The 25,476-nt window shown below is 49.0% G+C and overlaps 1 protein-coding gene across 3 annotated transcripts in view; it reads right to left on the bottom strand.

Annotated features, from left to right (window-relative positions):
• PKNOX2 (PBX/knotted 1 homeobox 2) overlaps nucleotides 1–25,476 on the bottom strand; it is a 280,121-nt gene that overhangs the window by 221,896 nt on the left and 32,749 nt on the right. For 2 of the 3 annotated variants that reach the window (XM_079762223.1, XM_079762226.1), the window contains exon 1: nucleotides 8,918–8,986. The exons of the other annotated variant lie outside the window; for it this stretch is intronic. The gene's annotated coding sequence lies outside the window, so the exon portion shown is untranslated. Of the gene's footprint in view, nucleotides 1–8,917; nucleotides 8,987–25,476 lie in introns of those variants that run through there. 3 annotated transcript variants of the gene reach the window in all.

Below are 25,476 nucleotides of genomic sequence, written 5' to 3'. Positions count from 1 at the left end.
GGCCTTCTTGCTTCTGACCTGGAACTAGAACCCACAATCCATAGGGGGCACCGCCTCCCTGAGAAGGGCAGGAGCAGCCCTGGACTCCATAGCTCAGCACAGGCCTTGGGCTAGAACAGCACAATGACAATGAACTGCCTGAGGGAGGACAGTTAGAGGAAGCTCTAGGGTGGGGCTCGCTGCCCTTACTCTACCCCAGACCCATTGTGCCACTCTGGAATTAGGGAGACTGTGCAGAGCCCCCATTCTCATCAGTCAGCAGGCTCCTACCAACAGGCTGTCTGCCAGGACTGGAAGCAAGAGGACCATGGGTGCCAACCCCTGGGGACCTTCTCCTTACCCCAGGCTCCTTACCACTCGGGTTGCACTGCAGCTCTGTCACCACTGCCATTACCAACCTCCCTGCCCAAGTCTGCCGCCACGCCACCTCTGCGCTGGCCAGCCCACCCCACCTGTAATTGAAGGCTTTGTGAAAGTAAAAAAAAATAGATCCTCTAGGTTTCAGTTTCTATAACAGCTGATAACTTTCCACAGAGTCTGCCAGACAAAGGTATGGGTGATGGGGAGATGTGTTCATCTGGTTCCTTTAAAGAGGTTCTGGGGAGACGTATAGTGGGGCTCAGGGCACAGCAGCTCTCAGAGCTCAGCAAGGCACTTCCTTTGTCTCCAAAGGCTAAAGAAAAGACCATAGTTGTGACAGGTAGACCTGGGCTACTTTAATTAACACTCTTCCCCGTGAACAGGCAGACACTTCGCATCCCCTTCCGAGACCCACCACTCTCGCTCCTCTCATTTGTAAAATGATATGACAATATCCATTTCACCTGCTTCACAAAGTTGACAAGATCAGACGAGAGAGCACATGAGAATGTGCTTTATTAGTGAAGAAAACGAACATCCACCATGAGCTTACCACATGCCACGCACTTTTAGATAGTTTCTTCAGTACTCCTATGGGCTCTATGGCATTATCATCCTGGCTATATAGCTAAGAAAACTGAGGCTCAGAGAGGTTAAATGATGTGCCGAAGGACACACAGCTTAGCAGTAGTAGGACCAGGGTCAGGATGGAGAATCTGACACCCAAGCCTGTGTTCCTTCTCCCAATACCACACCATCTAACAAAGGAAGCCAACATCGTTCTGTAGAAGAGGCCATGAGTCTTTAGACTAAAAATGCTGCCGCCATGGAGCCACCCCTATTGCTAGGACACATCCATTCGCTCCAGGAAGTCAAGTCAAAGCCAAAGCCAACCTGCTCTACTGTCTTGAGACCCTACACACAAGGGCGACCCAGGGGCCACACCCTCGCATGGTGCCTCTGCAGCTGTGTGTGTTCACGATGCCTGCCTGGGGGTGCTGCTGGGGGAAGGAGGGGTCAATGACTGCCCAGAAATAAAGCAGTACGATTAGGAGGAAACACAGAAGCCAAAGGGGCTCCTGAGAGCAACTTCAAGCTCCTCATTGGATAGGTGAGGAAACTGACATCCAGAGATCAGTCACAGCCCGGGTCCACCACCCTCTGATGCCCAGTCCACATCCCTGTACTCTCCACCATCCCAACCACTGTGACATTGGTCAGCTTCATGGTCCCTGAGAGGGCTGGGTGTGGGCCTATCTGCTCTCTTAGCTGAGGGAAAGCAGGGATAGTGTGCTGTAGTGGATCCATTTGCTTCATGCGCTGTCATTAGCCTAGGTTCTCCCCACTGAGAAGTAAGCAGAAAATCCTCTCAGGGATCTCTCAGTGTGTGACAGAGGCCAGTCCCCAACAGGGAGGCCCAGGTGGTACTCCTGAGGCAGCGGTGGCCCAGTTGGCCCCCTGGCATGCTCAGAGGGGGCTGGTCTTCACTCTGGTTCGGGCTGCCTCAGCCATCCCTGTGAGCACTGCTGAGAGCTCACCTCCCCTTGAAGTCTCCCTGATTACCTACACACTGGTCACTCAGTAGCATCCCATCCCACCTGTCCCTCCTCTGGTTAACGGCAACCTGTGCCTTTTTTCATGTCACCTCAGTGTGTCTGCATGTCATCGCTCATGTGTTTGTCCACCCTCAAACAACACTGAGGACAGGTCTATTTCTACCATAGCCCAGCCGGAGTCTGCACGCATTGGGCAGCACCAGGCCACCACGTCACCAGCTGTTTGCTCCACACTTGCTGATGGTGCCAGTGACCTGCCAAAGGGCCAGACCATGTCCCAGGAAAGCACAAGGGAAGGGGAGTGGTAAGCTGGGTTGTCCAGCCGCTGGATCTTCAGTCCGACATAACAGGGAGGAGGTTCACCAACAGTGATCGAGTCTCTCCTATGTGCCAGACACTGGGCTGGGGACTTTACAAATGCTCACCCCACAATCCTTTGAGCTTTATACTTTTTTCCCCCCACTTTACAAGGGGGAGGAGGGAGGTGGATCAAAGATGTTAAGCAACTTGTCTAAAGTCATCTGATGAGTACCTAGCAGAGCCAGGCTCTCAGGGCAGTTGTATCTGATGCTAAGCACATACTCTGTCTCCACAGCAGGCAAGCTCTTTGAGGACAGGGACTCGATGGTTACATGTGCCTGTTCCGTTTGTTGTTGCAGCTGTGTCCTCGATGCCGAGCACTGTGCCAGGCACACAGGAGACACTGAATCCTGGCTGGATGAAGGAACACCACACTGCCTGTCCCCAGCAGGACAGGACAAGCTTGTGATGCCAGGTTCCTGGGCTCCACTTCCAGGAATCTTGAACAACTATTTGTCCCTCCGCCCCACCTAGAAAGGTACCCAATATTAAAGTTCCTCCAAAGGCCTCCTGAAGCATGGATGGGTTTACTAGGAACAAGATGGGATTGGGAGTGGAAGCGTAAGCTGAACCTGAAAGACTAGATCCTAACAGGGTGGGGAGTTTAGAAGTGTCCTCAGTGCCCTGTGACCTGGGCCACTCTTTGGCCCCTCCCCAACTCTGGGGCCCCCTCAGACCCCCACTGCCTTGAGTGAGCGGCACTGAAGTTGGCCACATTCCTATTAAGCAGAGAAACTAACAATTACGCCACCCAGCCCAGCTCCATCGGAACCCTCGCAGTCTGCTCGGGGCCCCAGGGCCAGCTGCTTTTTTCCACATTCCAGCCAAAAATAATACGAGAACGAAGCTGTTTGGTGGAGACTTAATCTAATCTTCATTGCTTCAGTTTTAAAATATCCTGCCTGGTTTAGGGTTTCTTATTACACACAGGGATGTGTTTTTAGTGAGATAGGTCTTAGCAGAAACGTCCTTCGTGTAATTAGAAACCCAGGCAGGCAGGGCCTGCGGTGAGGCTTCCAAGCCAAACAGCAGATCCCCCTGAAGACACCACGTTTGCAGCGTTTGCAGCGTTTGCAGCGAGTTCACGCAGCAAGTTCTTCTCAAGGGTCTGGGGCTTGGTTCTCCCTTACTCCTGCAGGATCTGGGAGAAGGACTGGGCCTTCCCACTCTCATGGTTTCTCTTAACAAACTGGTGGTTCCTTCTACCCTAAACCGGGCTTTCACCTCCAATCAGAATGGAGACTAAGATGTTGCCCGGGACTGCAGGAGGAGGCTGTGTGGAGAAAAAAAATTACCCCCAAGAAGTCCCCACAGACAGAGAATTAAAGGCAAGCCTTCCACTGGAGCCACGTCTCCAGAATCAAGGCTGGCTTTGAAAAACCAGGCACAGGAGTAGAAAGAGTGTCCAAGGACATGCACTTTTGTAGAAGGGCCGGCTGCAACTTCGTGGGCTTTCTGGCCCAGGATCTGCTTTGATCTGCCAGCGTGGAGACTGCTAAGCAAGGGTCAGGCAGCGGCTAGCTCTGGACCAGCGCCCATCCCCCCTCGCCTGACCAGATGTCACACACCAGTTGGTGTTCAGGCCTCTTCTTCCCCGTGACATAGAGAAGGGGCTGGATTTCTAATAGGTCAGATTCTGTGTTCATCTGATGCGTGAAAGCCATTCCAGGTAGCACCATGGGGAACAAGCATTCCAGTTCCCCCAATGCAGCAACTTAATTGTCCCTCCTGATGAAGTGCAGGTGGTTTTTGGAATCACAGCAGGGTTTCCAAATTCTAGGATGTAAGGAGAGGCAGGAGGTCAACCCTTTCACCCAAGTCTTGGAACTCCTGAGAGTTATGGGGAAAGGCTGTGGAGCCAAACAGGGAAAGAAAACACACTGAGGATTGTGACTGCTGCTCAGAAGCCTTCCCTCTCGTTCTCTTTGTTATTTGAGTGCACCCGGTACGATCCCTGCAGGATTCACTCAGGAGCCTGGGGAGCAGTGTGTGTGATACACTCATCTTACAGACGGAGAAACCAAGATCCAGAAGTTAAATGACCCGTTGGAGTCCTGCAGCCAGACAGTAACAGGGGATAAAAAGCTGCCCGGCCCCCAAATTTCAGCCTAAACACTAGCTCAGCATGCTGACCTGCCAACCTTGATTATCTCCTTCCTCCATTCCCACCAGGTATTAGATCTAATTAAATTAGCAGATCCCCATTGCAACAAGCTGGCCAAGCAGCCTGGCCAGAACCCAGCCAGTGCGGCTCCTCCCTCTAAATTCTGCTTCTCCATAGAATTCAATCTTCACTAAGTCATGAATCTCATGTGAAGTGTTTTATGCAAAGTGTGGTGTGCTGGCTATAATCAAGGCTAACGGTGTGGCTCACGATGATTCATTTTCTCCCTCTCCGTACTCTGATCTGCATTTGGTTTGATCAGACACTCTGGTTCCCATGCCGTCACCTCTAGCAATTGCATCACACGTTTATATATATCTCAGCATCGCAGGCCTTGTGCCACACAGTATAGGAAAAGGAAAACTTAGAACAGCATTTCTCACCTTCCTCAAACTAATTTAGAAAATGTGCTCCACATTAAATAAATCGGGAACAAAAGTCTGAAATTGGAGATAGAATGCGGGGGGGGGGGGGGGGTGCTAAATAAATAGCATGGAAATCTTGCAACATGTTGGAAGCCTATAAATTTTATAGGTTGTTTCTTTAATAAAAACAAATTCAATTGCTAACAACACAGTATTATTAAGCCGCTAACATTTAAAAATCTAATTTGGCCTGCTCTGCTGCTGTTCATGGTGCGTGTTGCATTCACCCAGAGTAAGGAAGTCAGGTTGATGGGTTTGGTTTGCTTTCTGAACCAGGCTAATAGAAGCTGCTTTAAAACTCAGCCTTTTTGCTTTCTAGGCATGCCTTGGTCTTTAATGAGTTACAGCCCCACGCTGAAGATGGACATGGCAGAAAGAAATTTAACACACACTCTGGCACACCCATAAACATCAAGGCCAAGGGAGAGGGGGCATGTTTCCAGTTAAGCTAGAACTCCATGAATTCAGGATCCTCCACTCACAAGACAGTAATTCTCCTTATTTCATCACTAACTTACTTCAAATGTGTTTATACAATTTATTGCTACTGAACTTCCAGGCAACTGGTGTAGAGTTAATGAAACCCAGCTTGGAGAAGCTTTGAACAACTAACCACAGTTTAAATGGTTATGACATGCGGTCAAAGCCACAGCCCAGCCCCGCTGCAGTTTCTGTGTTAGGACCTAGTCAAAAACCTTGTCATCTCACCTTCTGTGCCAAATAGATTGGAAAAGGGGAAAGTGCTGAAAAAATAGCTTTGCACGTTTCTTTCTCAAGGTTTCCAGACTTTCTTCCTGACGTTTTAGCGCATCTTACTTACTAAAGGCAAGACAGAGCCCCTCCCCCAGTGCCCAATATTTTAGTTGCAGTTTGATTTGGCAGCCAGTTGAAATTCTGAAATCCAGTTTTGAGTTTAATTGAATTGGGTCAGGTCTAAATAAAGCAATGTTGAGAAGGGGTTTATGGGGGAGGGACCAAGCAACATTTGAAGTCTGACTCAGTGAAAGTCCGAAAGGCAAGATAGGAATGTATAGAGGACACTGGACTGGAAAAGAAGGAAACTCATCTTTCTGAATTACTTGGACATTGGTTTTTATTTATCCTCATTGTCACATGGCGTCCTGCCCCAGCTCTGTCCCTGTGGGAACTCCAGGAGTCTCTCTCTTTTTAAACAGGCCCATTTTGGAAGAGTAAAGGGGAGGGACTGGACTCATCATGGCCCCACAATAAAAGCTCCTTTTGAAAGCAGCACTTTCATTAACTTAAAGCAATCTATAGACTTAAAAGCAGAGAGCAGTAAACTCCCAGAAAGGATCATAAAACAGCCAGTCTCGAGTCCGGTACACTTCAGTGCAATTTGCACGAGGCATTTTACTGTGAGCCGTGGCCGGCCCATCTCTCTCCAGTCACCCCCTGCCCCTTATTCTGAGCAGCTTCTCTTTCTCTCTCTCGCCTTTCATGCCTTCGGAGCTCACAAAGGAGAGGCGGAGACCCGGAGTCTCCGTGGGGTCACGGCTCCCTCCCGCACGCAGTCTCTCGGCGGGAGAGAGTGCAAGAATTCCAAGCCCGCAGAACAACAGCGCGGAGCTCCGCTCACAGCGCCCAGGCGGCCGCGGCCACTCGTGGGTCGCGGGTCTCCTGCGCCCCAGAAGCGCAATCTGGCAGCCCCAGAGAGGGGTACGAGGGCTGGGAGGTTGAGCTCAAGATTGCGAGGAGGAAATTTCAACCCTCCCTCCTGTGCACCGCCCTACACACTGCTTCCCTAGTTGGCCAGAGAGATAGTCTCCCTCCCGAGTCGGGACTTCTCTCTCCGGAGAGCTAGGCCAGAGCCTAGGTCCCGGTGCAGCTTCAGTGAGAGATCCGGAGTCCAAAACAGGAGACCCCTCCCTTCCCCCAAGGCCCCAGGCCTCGCGAAGGCCAGAATGGTAGAATAAGCGGGAGGTCTTGGGGTTAGGCTTCGCGTAATTTATCTTTTTGTGTTTGAACACCATCATTTTCTCAGTTTGGGGGAGGGGGGTCACCTAAATCTGTCTACAATGCGAAGCTTTTGTCTTCCACCAGTTGGACAGCATTTGCTATCCGAGAAGTTAACACGCTGGAGAAGTCCGGGGACAAGAGGGTGAGGGTAGGGGACCCCGAACTCCCCCCTTTCCCAGGCATAACATCGCCTCCGCGGCCCCGCGCGTGGGCTTCCGGGCCGGGTCGCGAGAAGCGCAGGCAGCGCCTGCGGGTCCAGAGACCGCGACTCAAATCGGGGCGCCGGAGATGAGTCCTCCCTGCCCTCCGGCCGCAGCCCAGACAACCCTTCGCGATGCGGCACCTCGCTGTTGGCCTCCCGGGGCAGGCCTCGGCCCCTGCGGGCAACCTGAACCCGCCCGGCCGTGTTCCGCCCGCAGACCCGGAGTGACTCCTGGAGCCCGAGGCGCCGCCACAGTCCTAAGATCCACCTCGAGCCCTGCGAGGTTGCCCTGTCGATTCACCCAGAAAGTCCCATCGATATGTCCGCTTCCCGGAATGTTTCTCCTAAGACCGGGTCCTGTGCGCCTCGAATCCTCTCTTCCATCCTCTTTCCGGGAGAAGCAGCAGAAATTCGGGGATCGCCTGCCATGACTCGGATCAACTACTTTCATCGCCTACGTTAATGCTTTTTCACCCACGGAGAGTGAAGACCAGCGCGTACGACCACCCCCAAATTTCAATATCCTCAACCCCGATAAAAATTCGTGATCCCGTGCCTAAATCCTAAAAAAAACCAAAACAAACAAAACCACCCGTTTCTCCGACTCCAGCCTCAGATGTAACTCCAGGCCCCCAACTCCAGCCCCCAGCTCTGGCTGGGGTGCAGATTCCACCCTTAAGCTACTCAGTGGCCCGTTCACGCTTCTAAAGTGAGCCTGGACCCTATACCCCAAACTCCAGCCTGGCCCGAACCCCTGCCCTAATTCAGGGCTGATGCACCACCACTCCCAGCCCTGCCGCACTCCCACCCGAGCCCCGGTCTCCCTGCCGCGCAGGCTCCTCTGAGACCCCGAAAGGGAAGCCCGATTCTCTCGTTTCTTCCTCGGGTTCGGGAGCTGGGAAAGCCCGCACGCCTACCCCGAAAGAGACGCAAACTTTGCGCGGCACACTCCCGCCCCTGCCCCATCTCCCTCTGCTTTCCACCCCCTCTTTTACGAACTCACGCCTGGAGGACTCGATCCAAGACTCTAACTTCCAACCTCGCAGTGGGCCCCACGCCTCAACCACCTCACCAAGGTCTCCCAACAATCCGTCCAAAGCCCGTAACCCTACAAATTATCGCTCCTTGCAGGGCCGGGTTCCCTAACTGGCCCCGGGGACCCCAGTTTCCAGACTCGTGTTCCGAAGTCCCCCGGATTCGCCTGCAAAGCCCACTCGCCCAGGCCACACGAGTCAGGCGGTGGCTCTGACTTCAGTCGCCCGGCCCGAGTCCGAGGCTGCTCCCGCTTCAAGCCGCTCAAAGGCAGCCCCAGGTTGGTGGCGCCAGCAGCGCCGGCCCAAAGGGCGCCCGGAGCCGGGAGAAAGAGAACCTGGAGCCGGCCTCGCCGGAGGAGCGCCTGGCCCCGACCGGCCCGCACCCGGCTCCGGCCAGCGCGCTCTCCCTGCTCTCAGTCCCCGCACAGCTCCCCGCCCGCCGCTACGGGGCCCGAGGCCCCGGCGGTCCTCCTCCCACGCGGACAATGCTCGCCCGGCCCCTGCCCTCAAAGGCTAGGCAGCGGCCACCGCGGGGCTGCGCCCTGGGCGGCCGGACGCTGGACCGCCTCCTCCCCAGCCTCGCCCGCTCCGCGTTCGCCGGCGCTTCCCCAGCTTCTCTCTGCGCGCTCCCTCCCCGCTCCCTGCTCCCTCCTCCCTGCCGCCTCCCTCTCTCCACCCGCTGCCTCCCTCGCTCGCTCGCTCGCTCTCCTCCTCGCCCTGTCGCAATGAATAATACTCCGGCTTGGGGACCGGAATAAAACACGCGCGCTCCGAGGCAGCCGCCCGCAGCCGCGCCGCCTGCAGAAGCTGCTCTGACATGGAAATGAATGACAGCTTACCTGATGCCAATCTTCATCAGACTGACACCGGCGTGACAACACAGCCTATACTTCCCAGCACTGCTCAGGACGTCAGCGCTCAGGGACCCGCCCCCGCCCCCCCCCCACCTCTCCTTTCCCCACTCCCCCTCTCCCCACCCCCACACCCCCACCCGCTCGGGCCCGGCGCTTTCCAGGCAGAGGAGCCGCCGGAGTGTCTCCCTCTGCTGGAGGCTTTTCCGAGACGCCCGGCGCGGGCCTGCTCCTGCGGGCAGGCGCTCAGGCGCAACTCAGCGCCGGACAGAAAGCCTCAGGCTGTGGGGCTGCCTCGGACGTGGGAACTCAGAGGACCCCCAGAACCTCGGGAACACTGCCCCTGTCCCCATGCCAAGTCCTCCTCAGGAAGAGTTCTGAGACATCCTGTACTGAGCGGACAGAGAGGCGGACCCCAAGAAAACTCAAAACTGGCAAGAAATCCTTACCTCTACCTTCACTCCGCCCGCCCACCCCCACCCCACCCTATCCCTGCCAGGCTGGCCTCATTTTTATGACTGCATTTGAATAATTTTCGTCACCCTAGCCCCAGAAAAGGTATTCAGATGAAACTCCGGCGCGTTATTCCTATTCTTAAGACCTTTTTTTGCTGCGGCCTTCCCGGGACGTTTGGTTCCCGGAGCGGGAGACTGTGTGATGGGGTGGGGCAGAGGAAGAGCTAAAAGGGTACAGAGGCTTTATCAGTAAATCACCTCTTTGCAAATACCAAACAAGCCTGTTCGGAGCCCCGCTGTTTTCATCCTAAAAAGTCCCAGGTTCTGGGAGTTGGGCTGGCGTAATATAAAGGGAGACCAGCTGGGCTGTTTCAGCCTGGGCCTGCTGGGGTGGCTTCATCTACTCCGGGGAGGACATTAATATAAGTGCCTTCCAAGAGGAAAACCAGTGCAAGCGTGTGCTTTCTTGCATTCCAAAAGATTATAGTCCTACTAAGTGTTGGTGCAGGCACCCAGCACCTACAGATGCTGGCTGGCTTGCTTGCTTCACAACTCAGCACGTAGCCCCCGGCATAAAGGGACTAGAAGACCCTTTCTGCCTCCTTGAAATGTGCTCTGGGCTCCCTCCCCTTAGAGGAGCCATTCCAGCCACAGTCAGGCAGCCATTGATCCTCTGACCTCAGACCAGGCGGGGGGCCTGGATAAAGCCTAGACAAAGACAGCGATGTAAGCAGGGAAGCAGAAAGTGAAACCCAAGCTGGCCAGATTTTCAGTGAAGAATCTGACCCCAGAAGTTGAAGGCTGCCCCTCCTTCCCTCTTCCCAGGCCGCTGGGCGACTCCTCATCTGCCCCCATCACCAGCAGGGTTGAGCCATTAGCATTTTATGGCTCAGAGGAGGCAATTGTGACCTTTTTTGCATCACATCCCAGATACTAAATACTGTTTGTCCAGATCCTCTCAGTCCCCCCCCAAATTTAAACTCCAAAGGTGCTTGTAGAAGAAACTCTTCGCTAAGACTCTCCATTATAGACGAAGTTGGATCCTCTCACCTTCACATGGAATCTCCAAAGACTTCACTAGGTGGATTTATGTCACCCCAGCCTCTGATCTGTGGTCAGAGACTCTGGCTCCTGACAGCATAATCGCTATTATATATTATACATTGTATAATAATATAATAATAATGAATGCACTTGCCCTTTTTATGTAGTTCAGAAGCGGCCAGATTCTCCAAACCAAAGGCTGGAGGTCAGGCTGCCATAAACTCCCAGAGGCAAGCCCTCTTCAGAGGCAAGAGGGGGAGGGGAGATCCATTTGCCCCTGCCTGGGACCCCTACAGAGAGGGTTTTCTCTCTTTCCCAGGGCTCCCAGAGGGTGGCTGTAGCCTGCAGAGTCAGAGGGGAGAATCAAGGCTGAATGTAAATACTTAACCCCATCAGAGAGGTGTCAGGAAGCCATAAATAGTATTGCAGGCAACAGCCATGCATCACTGATTCCCACTGTTCACCCTCCTCATTTTCTGAAATCTAGTTTGGTGTCCAAATCTTTCTTGAATCAGGAGATCCACTGCCATGAGCTGTTAATTTTTGGAGTCTTTAAAACACTGTCATTTCTACTATAGTACCCTTTTAGTGCTTTAAAACGCACATAGTAATTTCTTAAAGTGTATCTTTGTTTTGACTATTTGGTAACTTGCAAAAGCTTAATAAAATGATCCTCTAAAATACTGTATGCTCGTGCTAGGGATAAGGAGCAGAAGCAAAGGTGTTCAAACTCAGCTCCTGACCGCAAGGAGCTTTCATTCTAATAGAAGAAGACAAAGCAATAATACATAAAACCTTCAATAACAATAATGCAAGAATCCAACAGGTGTAGCAAGCTAGCAAATAATCTATGAACAAATGAATTCACAATATGCCAAACTCCATGAGTTCCATACCTAAATGGCTCTGTCAGTGGGTCTAGAATTCACTTCAGATACCCTATAATCTCTCCCCCATCATACTTCTGAGAATGAAGAAGAGGATGGAGAAGGGCCACATGTCACATAAGTCACCAACACATCAACATTAAAACCAAGCAGCAGTTCCTACCAATCCTAGCCATCACTCTTAAATGTTGGCATTTCTAAGGCTTAGTTCTGGGCCGCCTTCTCACTTTATCTGCACTTGATTTGTCTTTAGTGTAAGCAGCCCACACCAGCCCAGGTTGTCTCCTCTGAGCTCTAGACATAGACAAAGAATGGCCTGGCTAATACTGTCCATGTCACCCCACAAATAAAAATTTAAGACTTGTATTAGTTTGCTCCAGCTGCCATAACAAAATATCACAGACTAGGTGGCCTAAACAACAGACATTTATTTTCTCACAGTTCTGGAGCCTGGAAGTCCAAGATCAAGGTGCTAGCAAAATTGATTTCTAGTGAGACCTCTCTTCCCGGCTTACAGATGGCACCTTCTTGCTGTGTCCTCATGTGGCCTTTCTCTTCTGCGAACCAGACGCTTTCCTCTGGTGTCTCTTCCTTTTCTTATAAAGGCACCAATCTATTGAATTAAGGCCCTACCCTTATGACTTTATTTAACTTTACCCCCTGACGTCCCTATACCCAAATAGTCACAGTCAAATTCAACATGTGAATTTGCAGGGGACACTATCTAATTAATTACCAGTTCCCTTTTTCTCAACTTAATTATTTTTTATAAAAATGATATATTGTGAGTTCCTTGAGGATGAGGGACAATATTTTATTTCAGCCCAGGATCCTTAAAACCTGGCACTGTGCTCAGTCCAGAAAACATATTAAAAAAAATACTTGTGTTGAACTGAATGGAACTGATTTCTCCACCACTGCCCAATCCTTGTTGAAGGAATTACCACCAGTCAGCAGGAATATTCTGATGATTTCTTAACTGGTCTAATGTCTCCAATATCCTCAATACTTTTTATACACTATCACCAGAATGTTCCTCCTCAAACAAAGGTTGAATTATGCCTTGATTTCCCCCTCAGAATCCTCAGTGCCTTTCCATTGTCTATAAGATCTAGCCTAAGATGTTTATTGAACCTTATAATAAAAAGGAGGGCCTTGAATGCCACCTTCCTTAGCACGGCATTCAATACCACCTCCTCCTCACCTGGCCCTAAACTACCTCTCAGGCTAATCTGTATTCCTGCTGATACCTCCCCAGTTCTATCCTCCAGAGGCTCCCATGCCTGGCCCTTGGACTTCCTGCATGAGAATCTTTATAGTTCAGGGTTTCTGGTTCCACCCCTAGAGAAAGTGGCTCTGGAGAAGGGCCTGGGATATCAGTATTTTAAAAGCTGTGAAGGGAATGAGAAGATAAGCCACAGACTGGGGAAAAATATTTGCAAAATATACAAAGAACTCTTAAAACTTGACAATAAGAAAATGAACAGCCCAATTAAAAAATGAGCAGAGAGCTGAATAGACACTTCACCAAAGGAGATGGCAAATAGTATATGAAAAGATGCTCCATATCAAATGTCACTAGGGAAATGTACATTAAAATGAGATACCATTACATACTTGTTAGAATGAATGAAATCCAAAACCCTGACAAAACCAAATGCTGGTGAAGATGTGGAGCAACAGGAACTCTCATTCACTGTTGGTGGGAATGCAACGTGGTACAACCACTTTGGAAGACAGCACAGCCACTTTGGTTTCTTATAAAACCAAACAAACTCTAACCATATGATCCAGCAATTGCACTCCTTGGTATTTGTCCAAATGAGTTGAAAAGTTGTGTCCCCACAAAAACCTGCACACAGATGCAGCTCTGTTTATAATTGCCAACATTTGGAAGCAACCAAAATATCCTTCAGTGGGTGAACAGATAATTAAACTGTGGTCCATCCAGATAATGAAATATTATCCAGCACTAAAAAGAAATGAGCTATTGAGCCCTGACCGGTTTGGCTCAGTGGATAGAGCATTGGCCTGCGGATTGAAAGGTCCCAGGTTCGATTCCAGTCAAGGGTATGTACCTTGGTTGCGGGCACATCCCCAGTAGGAGATGTGCAGGAGGCAGCTGATCGATGTTTCTCTCTCATCGATGTTTCTAACTCTCTATCCCTCTCTCTTCCTCTCTGTAAAAAAATCAATAAAATATATATATATTTTAAAATGAGCTATCGAGCCATGGAACACATGGAGGAACCTTAGATGCATATTACTAAGTAAAAGAAGCCAATGAAAAGTCTACATATTGCATGATTCCAACTATATGACATTATAGAAAAGGCAAAACTATGGAGGTGAAAGATGTTGTCAGGAGGTAGAGAGTGGAGGGAGAAATGAATAATCAAAGCACAGGGATTTTAGGGCAGTGAAAATACTCCACATGATTCTATAATGATAGATCCACACCATTATACATTTGTCCAAACCCACAGAATGTACAACACCAAGAGTGAGCCCTAATGTAAACTATGGACTAAGGGTGATGTGTCAATGTAGATTCACCAATTATAACAAATATATCGCTCTGGTGGGGATGTTGATAGTGGAGGAGGCAGTGGAGTGGGGAGGCAACAGCAATATGGGAATCTCCACACTTTCTGCTCAATTTGCTGTGAACCAAAAACTGCTCTAAAAAATAAATTTTATTTATTTTTTCAAAGCCGCTGCAATTGAGCGGTCTGGGCACTTCCATTCTGGCCACCCCCAGAGCTCAGTCCGCCTGTTATCCCACGTAGCTCAACCCTCCTGCACTTGCTGGTGCCATTCCTTCAGCCTGGACTTCTCAGTCCCCTTTCTCTACCTTCTCCAATTCTGGCTGCTTTTAAGACTTAGCTCAAAAATCGGTTCTTTTCAGGACTTCCTTAGCTTCCTCAGCTTTGGAGTCACATGGATCTGGCTCAAATTTTCACCCTGTCACAGAAAGATACCGACACTCTGCAAGTCTCAGTTTCTGCCCTTGTGAAATGAGGATGATAATAGTTTCCAGCTCATGAGCCTGTGGGGATTAGATCCAATGACGAAGGCACAGATCTCAGCACAGTCCCTGGCACCCGGGAGGCTCGCTAATAAATGGAGCCATTGGATTTAACAGCCCTTACCTGAGGCTTCCACAGCACTTGTCTGCGCCTTTATTACGGCACTTATTTAATTGGCCCGAGGAGAGGAGACGGTGCTTACTGAGGATGCTGTGACAGGCTCTGCAGCCTGGAAGCACAGAGCATGGGAGCACAGAATGGAGAAAGGGGGTGGGAATGCAACCCTCTACCTCAGGCCTCCTTCCTGACCCTGGAACCAGGGGGGGCTGTGGTGCTGGGGAAGCCAGAGACATGTGAAGAAGATTCTCTTTCTGGTTAAATTCCTAAGGGCACCCCCCTGGCAGACAGGGTGAGAGACTGCACAGTGTGAAAACACAGACACTGTAAATCCTCCAAAAGCTGGAGCTCCAGGATTCTGCTCTGAGCTGGAGTCGGGTGTCCAGGCCCTTGTCCACCTCTGATTCATTTTTTACCCTCTGCTCCCCTATTCCACTCCCACCCTCTGAAGCATGGTGGATGCAACCTGTCCTCTGGGCACATGACAGTCGATCAATTGGGTCATACAGTATCTCTAACCAGCTTCTCTAATATAGGAGGAATACAGTCCCCAAAACCATTAAAAAAGCCTGTCTTTCTTATGGTACTGATGTACTTACGGAAAGTTTCTTCAATCACTGTCCCCCCACCATGCCTTACTTCTTTCAACCCCCCAATACGCACACACACGCACACGCAGATAGGCATGCAACACACATGCATATATGCAATACACACACACACACACACAGGCTCTCGAGAGAGAGAGAGCTGCCCTGCCCTGGCTCCAGATGAGAGGCCCGTGAGCTGCAGAAAATAAAGGAGAAGAACTTTGGTTGAGTCTGCAGTTCTTCCCAGGCCCTGGCAAGGGGTGGCAGCATCGCAGCCAGTTTGAAAGAGCTGAGAAAGAGGGAGACTGAGAGACAGAGAATTCAGACTAGAAAATGCTACGATGGTTTCCAAAAAGTGCCACCTTGGGAAATGGCATCCCAAGAGTTTGGCCACGCAATTTAAAGAAAGGAAGATAGAAACCGGTGCTGTCCAACACAGCAGCCGCTAGGCACAGGGAGCCCCTAAGAACTTGAAACGCAGCTGGACCAAACTGAGATGTGTTGCAAGTGCAATGTCCACAATGGATTTGGAAGACTTCGTATTTAGAAAAGAATACCAAATTTTTCATTAATAATTATTTTATATACAGGGGGTGAGCAAACATAGGTTTAGAGTTTTTCGTATGGAAAAAGGTACAGGTTGTACAATAGGTTCGTTAACTCAAAAGAACATCACAATGCACCTATAAACCTACTTTTGCCTACCTCTGTATATTAGATATTGAAATGATAATATTCTGCTTACACTGATAAAAATTGGCTATTCAATTTTTTTCACTGTTTCTTTTACCTTTTAATGCGGCTACTAGAAAATTTAAAATTACTATGCAACTTGCATTCCATTTTTATCAAAACTCCTCTTCTGGGCTCTGTTTTTGCCCTGGTATAAACTCTGTGTGCATGCCGAAACCTTTATCGTTTATCCTGTGTCAATCTGGCTCCCCAGCTCCTCAGTCTACTCTGCTTGGCACCTCCACCACCCAGGACCAGCTGAGGGGTGGTGAGGAGGCCAGTAGTACACTCAGTGCCTCTCCCTTAGAGCGCAGGGTTGCTCCATTCTCCTCCTCCACCCTCCGGGTTACATGAGGTTTTGAAACTTCTACTCTCCCCAACACAAAGACCTCTTCTCTGACCTCTACTAGAGCATCTATCCCTGACCTCCTAGTCCTCCATCTCCTTTCAAACCCCTCATCATCATCACAATTGTCACCCCTGCTGCCACTGTGCTCTCCCTTGGCCCTATTCACATTCTCTCGCAGCCCTCAGCATCACCATCTCTCACAGAACTGCCCTGCATCCTTCTGCTCCTCCCATGGGCCATCTCCTCCCTGTCTGCAGGGAGGAGTCCTATCCACATTAATTGCCTTTGATGCTGCATGAGCCCTCCTGAGCTGAGGATTCCATTCTGGTGGCTGGGACCTACAGCAGCCAGAGTAGGGCTTGGAGAACCAAGCAACAACTCTGGGAAAGGAGAAGTGGGTCCTGTCCTATCACATTTAGGGGAGGGGGAGGAAGAGTGACCAAATAAGGGAGCAAGATACCCAACTTGTCCAGCATGGTTGGCTTCGCAAGGAAGAACAAAACAATATTGTCAACAACAGTAATTGCTAATATGTATTGATTATTTGCTAAGTGTTCAACATGCATCCCCAGTGAGGCTCAGATAAGGGAGTAACTTGTCGCCAGGTGTAGACTTGGGCGCTCTGCCTCCAGAACCCACACTCTGAACCACTTTCTGCACAGCTTCTCTGTAAAGTACAAACACCCCCTTCCCCCCTCCCTCATCCATTCACTGGTACACCAATAGCCTCTAAAAATGTCCCAGTGTTGTTTCCCATTCAGCATCTAGGCTGGCAGGCACATGCTAGGCCCTTGGGCTCTAAGGATGAATAAATTACAATTCCTGAATCACAGAGATCTTACAGGTTTACAGGACCAAGAGAGGTCTAGAAAAGTCTAACTGGGCCTGCAGATCCCACTCCCATTCTACAGGTAGAGAAGCTGAGGTCAAGAAGGGACAAGGATGAGGTGAGCTTCAAATCTCTTCTGTTTTGATACAGCAAATAGTAGTCGGCCTGGATTCTCTCACCAAAGCAATCCCACCCTCCCCGGAAGTTCTACAAACACAGAACACAGTGTCGATGCTCTGTGCAGGTTTCTCAATAGACAGACGCAGCACGTCTTCTCCTGCCATCATCCCCACTGGCTGCCGTCACAGTGCACAGAGGAATATTCACACTCCTGTGAAAACTCTTCCTCTCCAGAAAGTCTACTTAATTCAGGACACCCATGTCCTGCATCCTTCTGAATTGTACGCGCTCACGTCTCCGCCGTAGTATATGCACTGGAATGCAGCTCTGTACATGCTCTTCTATTTCAGGTATGAATGCGTTCGCTCCCTGAGCAAATTTTGAACTTCTTATAGGCAACGGGCTAAGTGTTTCTTTCATGTCTTACCTTGTCCTTCCCAGTGTCTCAGCATTTGGTAGCAACCTCAGCCTATCTGAATTGCTTAAGTCAATGGTTTCATTTACTGTGCACATACTTAACTCTGTGAGTGAGTGAGTGAGTGAGTGAGTGTGTGTGTGTGTGTGTGTGTGTGTGTGTGTGTGGTATATGTATCTGGGTAGTATCCTGAATTGATATGTACAGTGGGGTGTTTGTACGAACAATATCTGTGTGAGCATATACACGTGTGTGTGTGTGTGTGTGTGTGTGTGTGTGTGTGTGGATGAATTCTCCAGCTATTAGAGTTTTGGAAGCTTAGACACACATCTGTGCAATCCATCAATTTCCAGACGTTATCTCTCATGATCATTTCCTGCCAAATCTTTGAGTTGCAATTAAGAAAGTAGATAATTTGAAACATTTCCCTCTGCATGTTGAGATGGATTATAATCCTAATTTAATAAAGACTGCTAATGACTCATTAGCCACCCCTGGCTTCTCCTCAGGTCAGCCAACTTCCCAGGAGCTGGGAGCTACCACGCTTAGGCCATTCCATGTTATCGCTTCTGCAGCACGAAAGCAGAAAGACACAACAAAGCCACAGCCGTGCAGCAGCCCTTGAATTCCTTTTTCTTCAGCTCCCAGATTTGGGCATTGATTTTCTCTTCCTGGCTTTGAACAAAGCCTCTAATTTCCTGACAGCCAAAATGCTGTCCCCAGGGCCTTAGCTGGCTGCCAGAGTGGCATGCACAAAGCAGCAGTCTTCCCTCTGCACAGGTAGCGGAGAGTCGCTGTTCTCAGACCTTAGGGCCTGTCCCCAGCACAGTTGGTTTCATCAGAAGTGCCCCCTGGAGGGAGTTCCTGGGAGCATGGACCACTGCTCATTGTTTATAGATGATGACCACATCCTGGCCCCCTTTCTGCTTTGGCAGACCTGGAGTCCGTGAGTACAGAGGGCCATTTAGAGGGAGCTTGCCCACCCCTTCCCTCCTGGCACTGCGCCACCTCTCCCAGCCCCAGGGGTAGATGATCAAATGCCTTACAGAAGCTAAAGTCAGGGTTTCCCTTGGGTCACCCACTCTAAGAACCCAGACTCTCAGGAAGTGGACTCCAGTGGACATGTGTGCAGCATGCAGGCACACATGAGCATTCATCGCAAGTTAACATGTAGGACACACATGCCCACAAGCAGAGAGGCAGCATGCATACATGTATAAGGAGTTCTCTGAATGACCCTTGACCCTGAGATCTGGGGTATGGAGGAAAGGGAGGCTGAGTCAGTCAACAAACATCGATCTTTGTCACATGCCTACTATGTGCCAGGCGCTGTGCTGGGTACTAAGGGGTGATGATGCACAAACAGGATGGATGACCTGGAGAGATCAAACACAGTTGGACCAGTGGTTGCTGCATTCTGATTGGGAGCACGTAAGGGGCATCCTTGGCCAGGATCAGCCTTCTGAGCTCTAATACCCTTTCTGTCCCTGCTCTTCTGTGTCCCTGCTGTCACAGGGGAGACTTGGGGTGAGATAAAAAGCCTCCACTCCCCCACCCCACTCCCGCCTGCGCATTCGATCAATGTGACAAATGCTCTCTGGGCAGGACCCCCGAGGCTGCCTTCTCTGCCACCCACCCCTCCCTCCTTGCCAATGAGTCCAGGGAGATCTGAGCAGAGGGTGATGGATAGCCCTGTCTTATTGTTCCAGACTCCGGATCCAACAGGGGCCTGGAGAGCTGTATAAATCAGAGCCTGGGCTGGGCTCTCCCCAGCATGATAACTCAGCAAGAGGAATGGAAGGCAAGGGACCATAAAACTGTCTGAGGGCTAAGTCGTTTCATTTCAAGTCAGGGCCAGAGAGAGAAAAACCTCTGCTTCTCTGGAGACGGACTCGTTTGGAAAGGAGGCTAGGCTGGTAAGGTCTAGATGTCTGGTGCACAGAGGTGGGGGGGAAAGAGAGGCCATTCCCACAGACACTGGACAAGACATCCCTCATGTCCTGTGTCCCCATCATCCAAGAGCAATGGGTGATTCTCAGGTCCCAAACTTTGATAATACTTCAAAAAATTCACCTCTAGTGAAGAGAGAAGATTCTCACATTTTCCCTCCACTGAGATAGGAACAATTGTGGGGCCGGGGGAGGCCATGCTGAGCAGGGCTCTAACCATCCACTCATGATCAGGGAGAGGCGGGAGTCACTCCCACGTTATTTGCTCAGATGTGTATTGAGCAGCTACTTGTGTCAGGCACTGTGCATGGTGGTCCGGGCCCAGCAACTACAGGACAGAAGCGTTGGTCCTGCCCTCAAGCAGCTCACGGTCTGATGGAGAGACAAGGAGGCTGATTCATGAATCGGTGACATGTAGTTCATTACCCTTATCTCAGCACTCATGACCAATTGCCCGATGTGTCCAGGTGGCTGTCACTCTCCCCTCTTTAGACTGGAAGCTCCTTCAAAGGAGAAAGGACCAGACCAGCCCTTCAGCACTAGTTCTCTGCTCCAGCTCGGCACCTTGCAGCCCTCATCTCTGCCATGCGCTTCATGGGAGATTTCATTATCCTCTCCTCGCAGATGAGAAGATAGAGGCTCAAAGAGGTTAATCCACTTGCCCAAGACCAAAGCTAAGTGTGTGTGGGGGGGGGAGGGAGAGGGGGATTCAATTTCCATGTGTCCCACGTCCTGCACAGGTCTCCTGTGTCATGCCTTCAGCACCTGAAGCATCGCCTACCCCAGATGCTGTGGATTATATAGCGGGGTGGGTGGGTCAGGGGAGACTGCAGAGAAAGGGCTACTGACCAGTTTTAAAGAATAAGTGAAATTTGCCAAAATGGCAAGGGATGGAAGTCGATGTAGATGGCAATGACGTGCAAAATAACCTGGAGGCATGAAATGGCATCGTGTGTGCTGGCCACCTACTCAGCAGCTCCTTGCTGCCCGCCCGTCCCATTTCAGTCCTAAGACACTGGAGCTTAGCAGTTGGTTAAGAAGCACATGGACGGTGGAGAAACAAAGCAGGCTCTATGGGGAGTGGAGTGTTTCATCCTGTTGTTATCTTCCCAGGACTAGATTATAAGGCCCAAGTAGGATCCAGCCTGCTTTGCTCACAAATGGAATTCTAACACCTAGGGTGACAGAACTGAACCAGGAAACAGGCGCTCTCTACGTTTCTGCCCTCCCATGAAGCTGGTGTAATTGGGCCAGTCTGGGAGCCCCTCCTATTCAGGGTCAAGGAAAAGCATTTTCAGGCCAGACAAGCACCAAGGTAGGACCGAAGGAAATGCGGCCCGGGGCCCCTGAGCAGCCGGTGAAGGGTGGCCACGCCTTCTTGTTCTCCTCTGCTTCCTCCTCTCTAGTCCAGGGACCAAAGCCAGCACATGAGCACAAAGAAAGGCTGTGAGCGTACTTGGACCTGCCCTTGGTTTCCATCTTACACTAAAGGGACAAGAGTCCTCAGGGGGCAGAAGCTTGAGGAACACCCGTATTTAAGGGACAATGAAGAAGAGGAGCTTACAGGGGAAGCTGAGGAACTGTGAGACCCAGAATGACACCCAGTTGCCCGTCCACCTTCTCACATTAGTGGCTATCACACTGGGAAGGCCTGTGGTTCAGCAGCCCAACCTCTGGAATTTACAAAGGTATTAACCAAAGACAAGAATGGGAGAGGGGCCCGGCCAGCATGGCCGGGAATCATGGTTCGATTCCCAGTCAGGGCACATGCCTGGGTTGCAGCTCGATCCCCAGTGTGGGATGTGCAGAGAATCAATGATTCTCTCTCATAGTTGATGTTTCTATCTCTCTCCCTCTCCCTTCCTCTCTGAAATCAATAAAAATATAGGGGGAAAAAAAAGAATGGGAGAAGGGAAAAACAGTGATTACAGAGTTTCACTTTTTTTTTTATCAGAATGAAGAGAGGAGAATGGTAAATGGCTCAACAGAGAGAAGTCACAAGCCAAGGGCCTGTGTGAGGGTTGATCCACTCTGCAGAGCCCTGAGGAGGTCAGCCCTCGGAGGCACCAGCACTGGCTAACCAGGGGCATTGGTGGGAAGTCTGTTTGTAGAAGGGGTCCCACCCACGCCACACAGCCAGTCAGCCACGCCCCTCTATCCTGTAGGAAGCAAGCGATTATTTTCTTTGGAGAAACTGAATAAGAATAATATTGGACTGGAGAACACTAAGTATGGTGGAGGGTGAAAAGAATCAAAGGTAGAGCTGCATGATGACCTGTGGACCCCTTTAGCCCTTTCTCTGGCCTTGCTAGCAACTCCCCCGCACTACCAACCAGCAAATTGGAAGATTTTTCTTTAAAGAACTGAACAGGCCCAGAGAGAACTCCAGTTAGTGGTAGCTGAAGCTCCCTCAATAAAAAGATCCACATTTCACCTGATCACCCCAGTGAAGCCCACCAGTCAACAAACTCTGCCACTTGCAAATAAGTTTCCAAAATATGCTGTTAGTGTCTTTCTTAAATATGAATAAACTGTTAAGAATCAGCAGATATTTAAAGAAAGACTCAAACATGAAAAGGGGGCAAATAATCAGGAAAAAGAAGGAGATATGAGTGGATAGAAATTTCGCCAGGAAAAAGTTCAAAAAGAGCAATAACACTAATTCAAAAAAATAAAAGGAAAGGTTACATTCATTTTTTAAAAAGAAGAGATTACAATGGAAAATGAAAAAATTAAATAAAAGTCCTCTTTTAAATTAAAAATATAATTAATTTTTTTCAAAAATTCAAAAAGGTTAGAAATAAAGCTAAAGAAATTTTCCAATGGGTGAAGCAAAAGGAAAAATAAATAAATAGGAGAGGGAAAAAAAGGACATTAGTCTCCTGATTAGCCCAGTACAAACAATGAAATAAGATATATACCAATGCCCATCATTATTATTATGACATTTTAAATCATGAAGGATAAATAAAAGTTTCTAAAATATTCTAAAACGAAAGAAAACAGGTAAAAGAAACAAGAATAAGAACAATATCAAACTTCTTCAAAACCAACATCAGGTATTAAAAAATAGCAGAGAAATATCTTCTAAATTCTTAAAGAAAATATTTTTTAAATCTAGAATTCCATACCCAAATAAAGTATCAGTCACACATCAGAACAGTATATATTTTCAGATAGTCAATGACCCAAGAAAATTAATTCTCAAAGCACTCATTCTTAAGAAGTTATTGGAAGCTGGGGTTTAGTAAAGTTAGGTGATAGTCCAATAACGAAGATAGGGAATTCAGGAAATAGGGCATGCAACATAGGTGGTCAGTAAAGGAAATATTCAAAATGATGGTAAAGGGAAGCCTCAGGATGACAGCTATTCAGTATTCCGGTGCCAGGTTAGAGCAGAAAAACAGACGGTTCTTGGAGGGATAACTGTAGGGGAAAGAAATGGAACAGATGGGCTTATATGCATGGAGCCCCGCATTGACAAGCATGGAGTAGAGTTGCTGAATCATTTTTTAAGAATTAATTATAAGTACATTTTTATTGATACCAGGTCAATAAAAAAGGAGGCAATTGTTAACTTCAGGATAAATAAAGGATTGTACAAAAGAGAAGACATGAGCACAGTGCACTATTTGACTTGGGAGTAAATAATATTTGCATAGTCATCCTACCTAATAATCCTACCTAATAATAGACAAATATGCAAATTGACCATACCTCTGACACACCCACAGGCCACGCCCATCATCCAATCAGAGCGAGCATGCAAATTAACCCAAACCAAGATGGCTACAGCCACAGAGAGCAAGGTTTCCTAGGTAACAGAGGAAGCCAAGCTTTCCGCCTGCCCTTGCCAGGCCTAAGCCTCCACTCAAGCTACAAAGTTTCAATTATAGAAGGTAAACAAATTCAAACAAATGGCGGCAGAATGGAGCTTGAGAGAGCAGGTCAGTGCACTTGTACAGGGGGAGCTCCACTCAGCCACAAGCTGGGCTGATGGCTGTAAGCGAGCCTTTCCCGCCTCCTCGGCAGCACTAAGGATGTCCGACTGTGGCTTAGGCCCGCTAAGATGGCAGGTGGACATCCCCCAAAAGGTTCCAGACTGTGAAAGGGCACAGGCTGGTCTGTGGGAACCCCCCCCACACACACCCAAATGCACAAATTTTTGTGCACTGGGCCTCTAGTGTTTATATATTCTTTGATTAAAATAAAAATTAAACTCTTAAAAAAGGGTCCCTGTGGTTCACACACAGCCCAGCTTAGCTCCTCAGGATATAGGATCAGATGATGATTTGGGACCAAAGCTCTGACCAAAATAAATGATGCATTTATTTTGTGTCTACATACATACCCCTTGGGGATCTGACAGAGTGGCTGGGAAGTCAAAAACTTTCAAAGACTGAGAAACCTGATCCTGGACTACACTTGTGGATGTGACAGGCAATTCTGAAACATATCTTGATATGTCGTGTCTGTGCTTGTTGGTCTCCCTGACTAGAATACCTCAATAAACAAACCTCCCCTAACATGATGAATTTCCCTTCAACCTTTAAAACTCTTCTAATGCCCAGCCACCGTGGCTCCGTGGTTGAGTGTCAACCCTTGACCCATGCACCAAGAGGTCGCCAGTTTGATTCCTGGTCAGGGCACATGCCCAGTTGTGGGTTCGATCCCCAGTAGGAGGCATGCAGGAAGCAGCTGATCAATGTTTCTATCTCTTTCTCCCTCTCTCTTATTCTCTTTCTAAAAATCAATAAAAACATATTTAAAACTCTTCTAAGCTATTGCCTCTTCTAGGAAGATTTTCCTGATGCCTCTTCCTCAGAGAGTCCTTTTTCCCTCTTTTGGCCTACTTCTGAATCTTCTGTGTATACATCTAGCAAAGCATCCATCACTCTATATTTCAGCTGGAAATAACCCATCTCTCCAACTACCCTGTGTCCTTCCTACAGCCATCAGCTTAGGGAAGTAACCTACAGGATAAATAGCCAGAGATCTCCGTCGCTCACTCACAAGATTTCTCTCTCATCATGCTATGCACCGGTTGGGGCTCTGGTTCACGTCAGTGTCCTCTCTTCGAGTGGGACCCAGCTAGAGGCACACTCCTCTGGACTTGCCACTCTCCTGGCAAATGAAAAGAGAAAATGTGGGTGGGGCCACAAAATGTGCCCGAAAGCCTCTGCTCAGAAGGGACATATCACTTCTGCTCAAATTTTATTGACCAAAGCAAGTCACATGATCAAGTCTGATGTCAATGGCACAGATAGGCATAATCGTTTCCCAGCCAAAGGAAGCAAGTCATTGAGCTCAATACCACCTACTACAATCCCTTTAGTGGGGTCCACATCTTATTTTTGTAACCTAAACCTAGTGCCATGCTTACCACCAAGAAGGTACTCAGGGCAACTGTGTGACTTAGACTGAGTTGTCAAATAATAACTTAGCCTCATACACAAACCTGAGAACAGAGGGAGATCTGAAAAGGGGAAAGGGCCTGATGAAGAGCTGGCAACAAGCTCATTGTATGTGGGCCAGCACTGGGCTTGAAATCAGGAGCCCTGGGTTCTAGTTCTAGTTCAGACTCTGAAAATCATCACCCCTCTCTGGGCTCATCTTTAACATGGAGATGAACCAGAGGCCCTCTAGGGTCCCTTCTAGTTCTAGCCTTTCAGGAGTCTGTAATGGGACCCCACTCCCCCACCAACCTGGGCTCCTTACCACCTGCTTGCCAATCTCCAACTACATCCAGTTCCATAGCTGGAAAGAAAATGAGCCCCAATTCACTTCACATGCTCGAATGAATTTCTAAAAACGAAAAATGCACCCATGATGAAAAAATATATATACTTCAAAAATAAATAAGTTTTCAACAAAAATGTTTAATGGCAAGTGTTTGTTTTCTTTTTTAAACAAATCATTTTCTGTTTTGAGTGCACTGTTGAAGACAGGGGATGTCCATTACACAAAGGCTACTTTCCATGACACTGCAGAGTGGTGGCTATGCAGCTGAAGTATCAACACTGAGTTCACG

This window comes from Cnephaeus nilssonii (assembly GCF_951640355.1).
Source record: "Cnephaeus nilssonii genome assembly, chromosome: 22".
Lineage (NCBI taxonomy): Eukaryota > Metazoa > Chordata > Mammalia > Chiroptera > Vespertilionidae > Cnephaeus > Cnephaeus nilssonii.
This window is presented reverse-complemented; position numbering and strand designations above follow the sequence as displayed.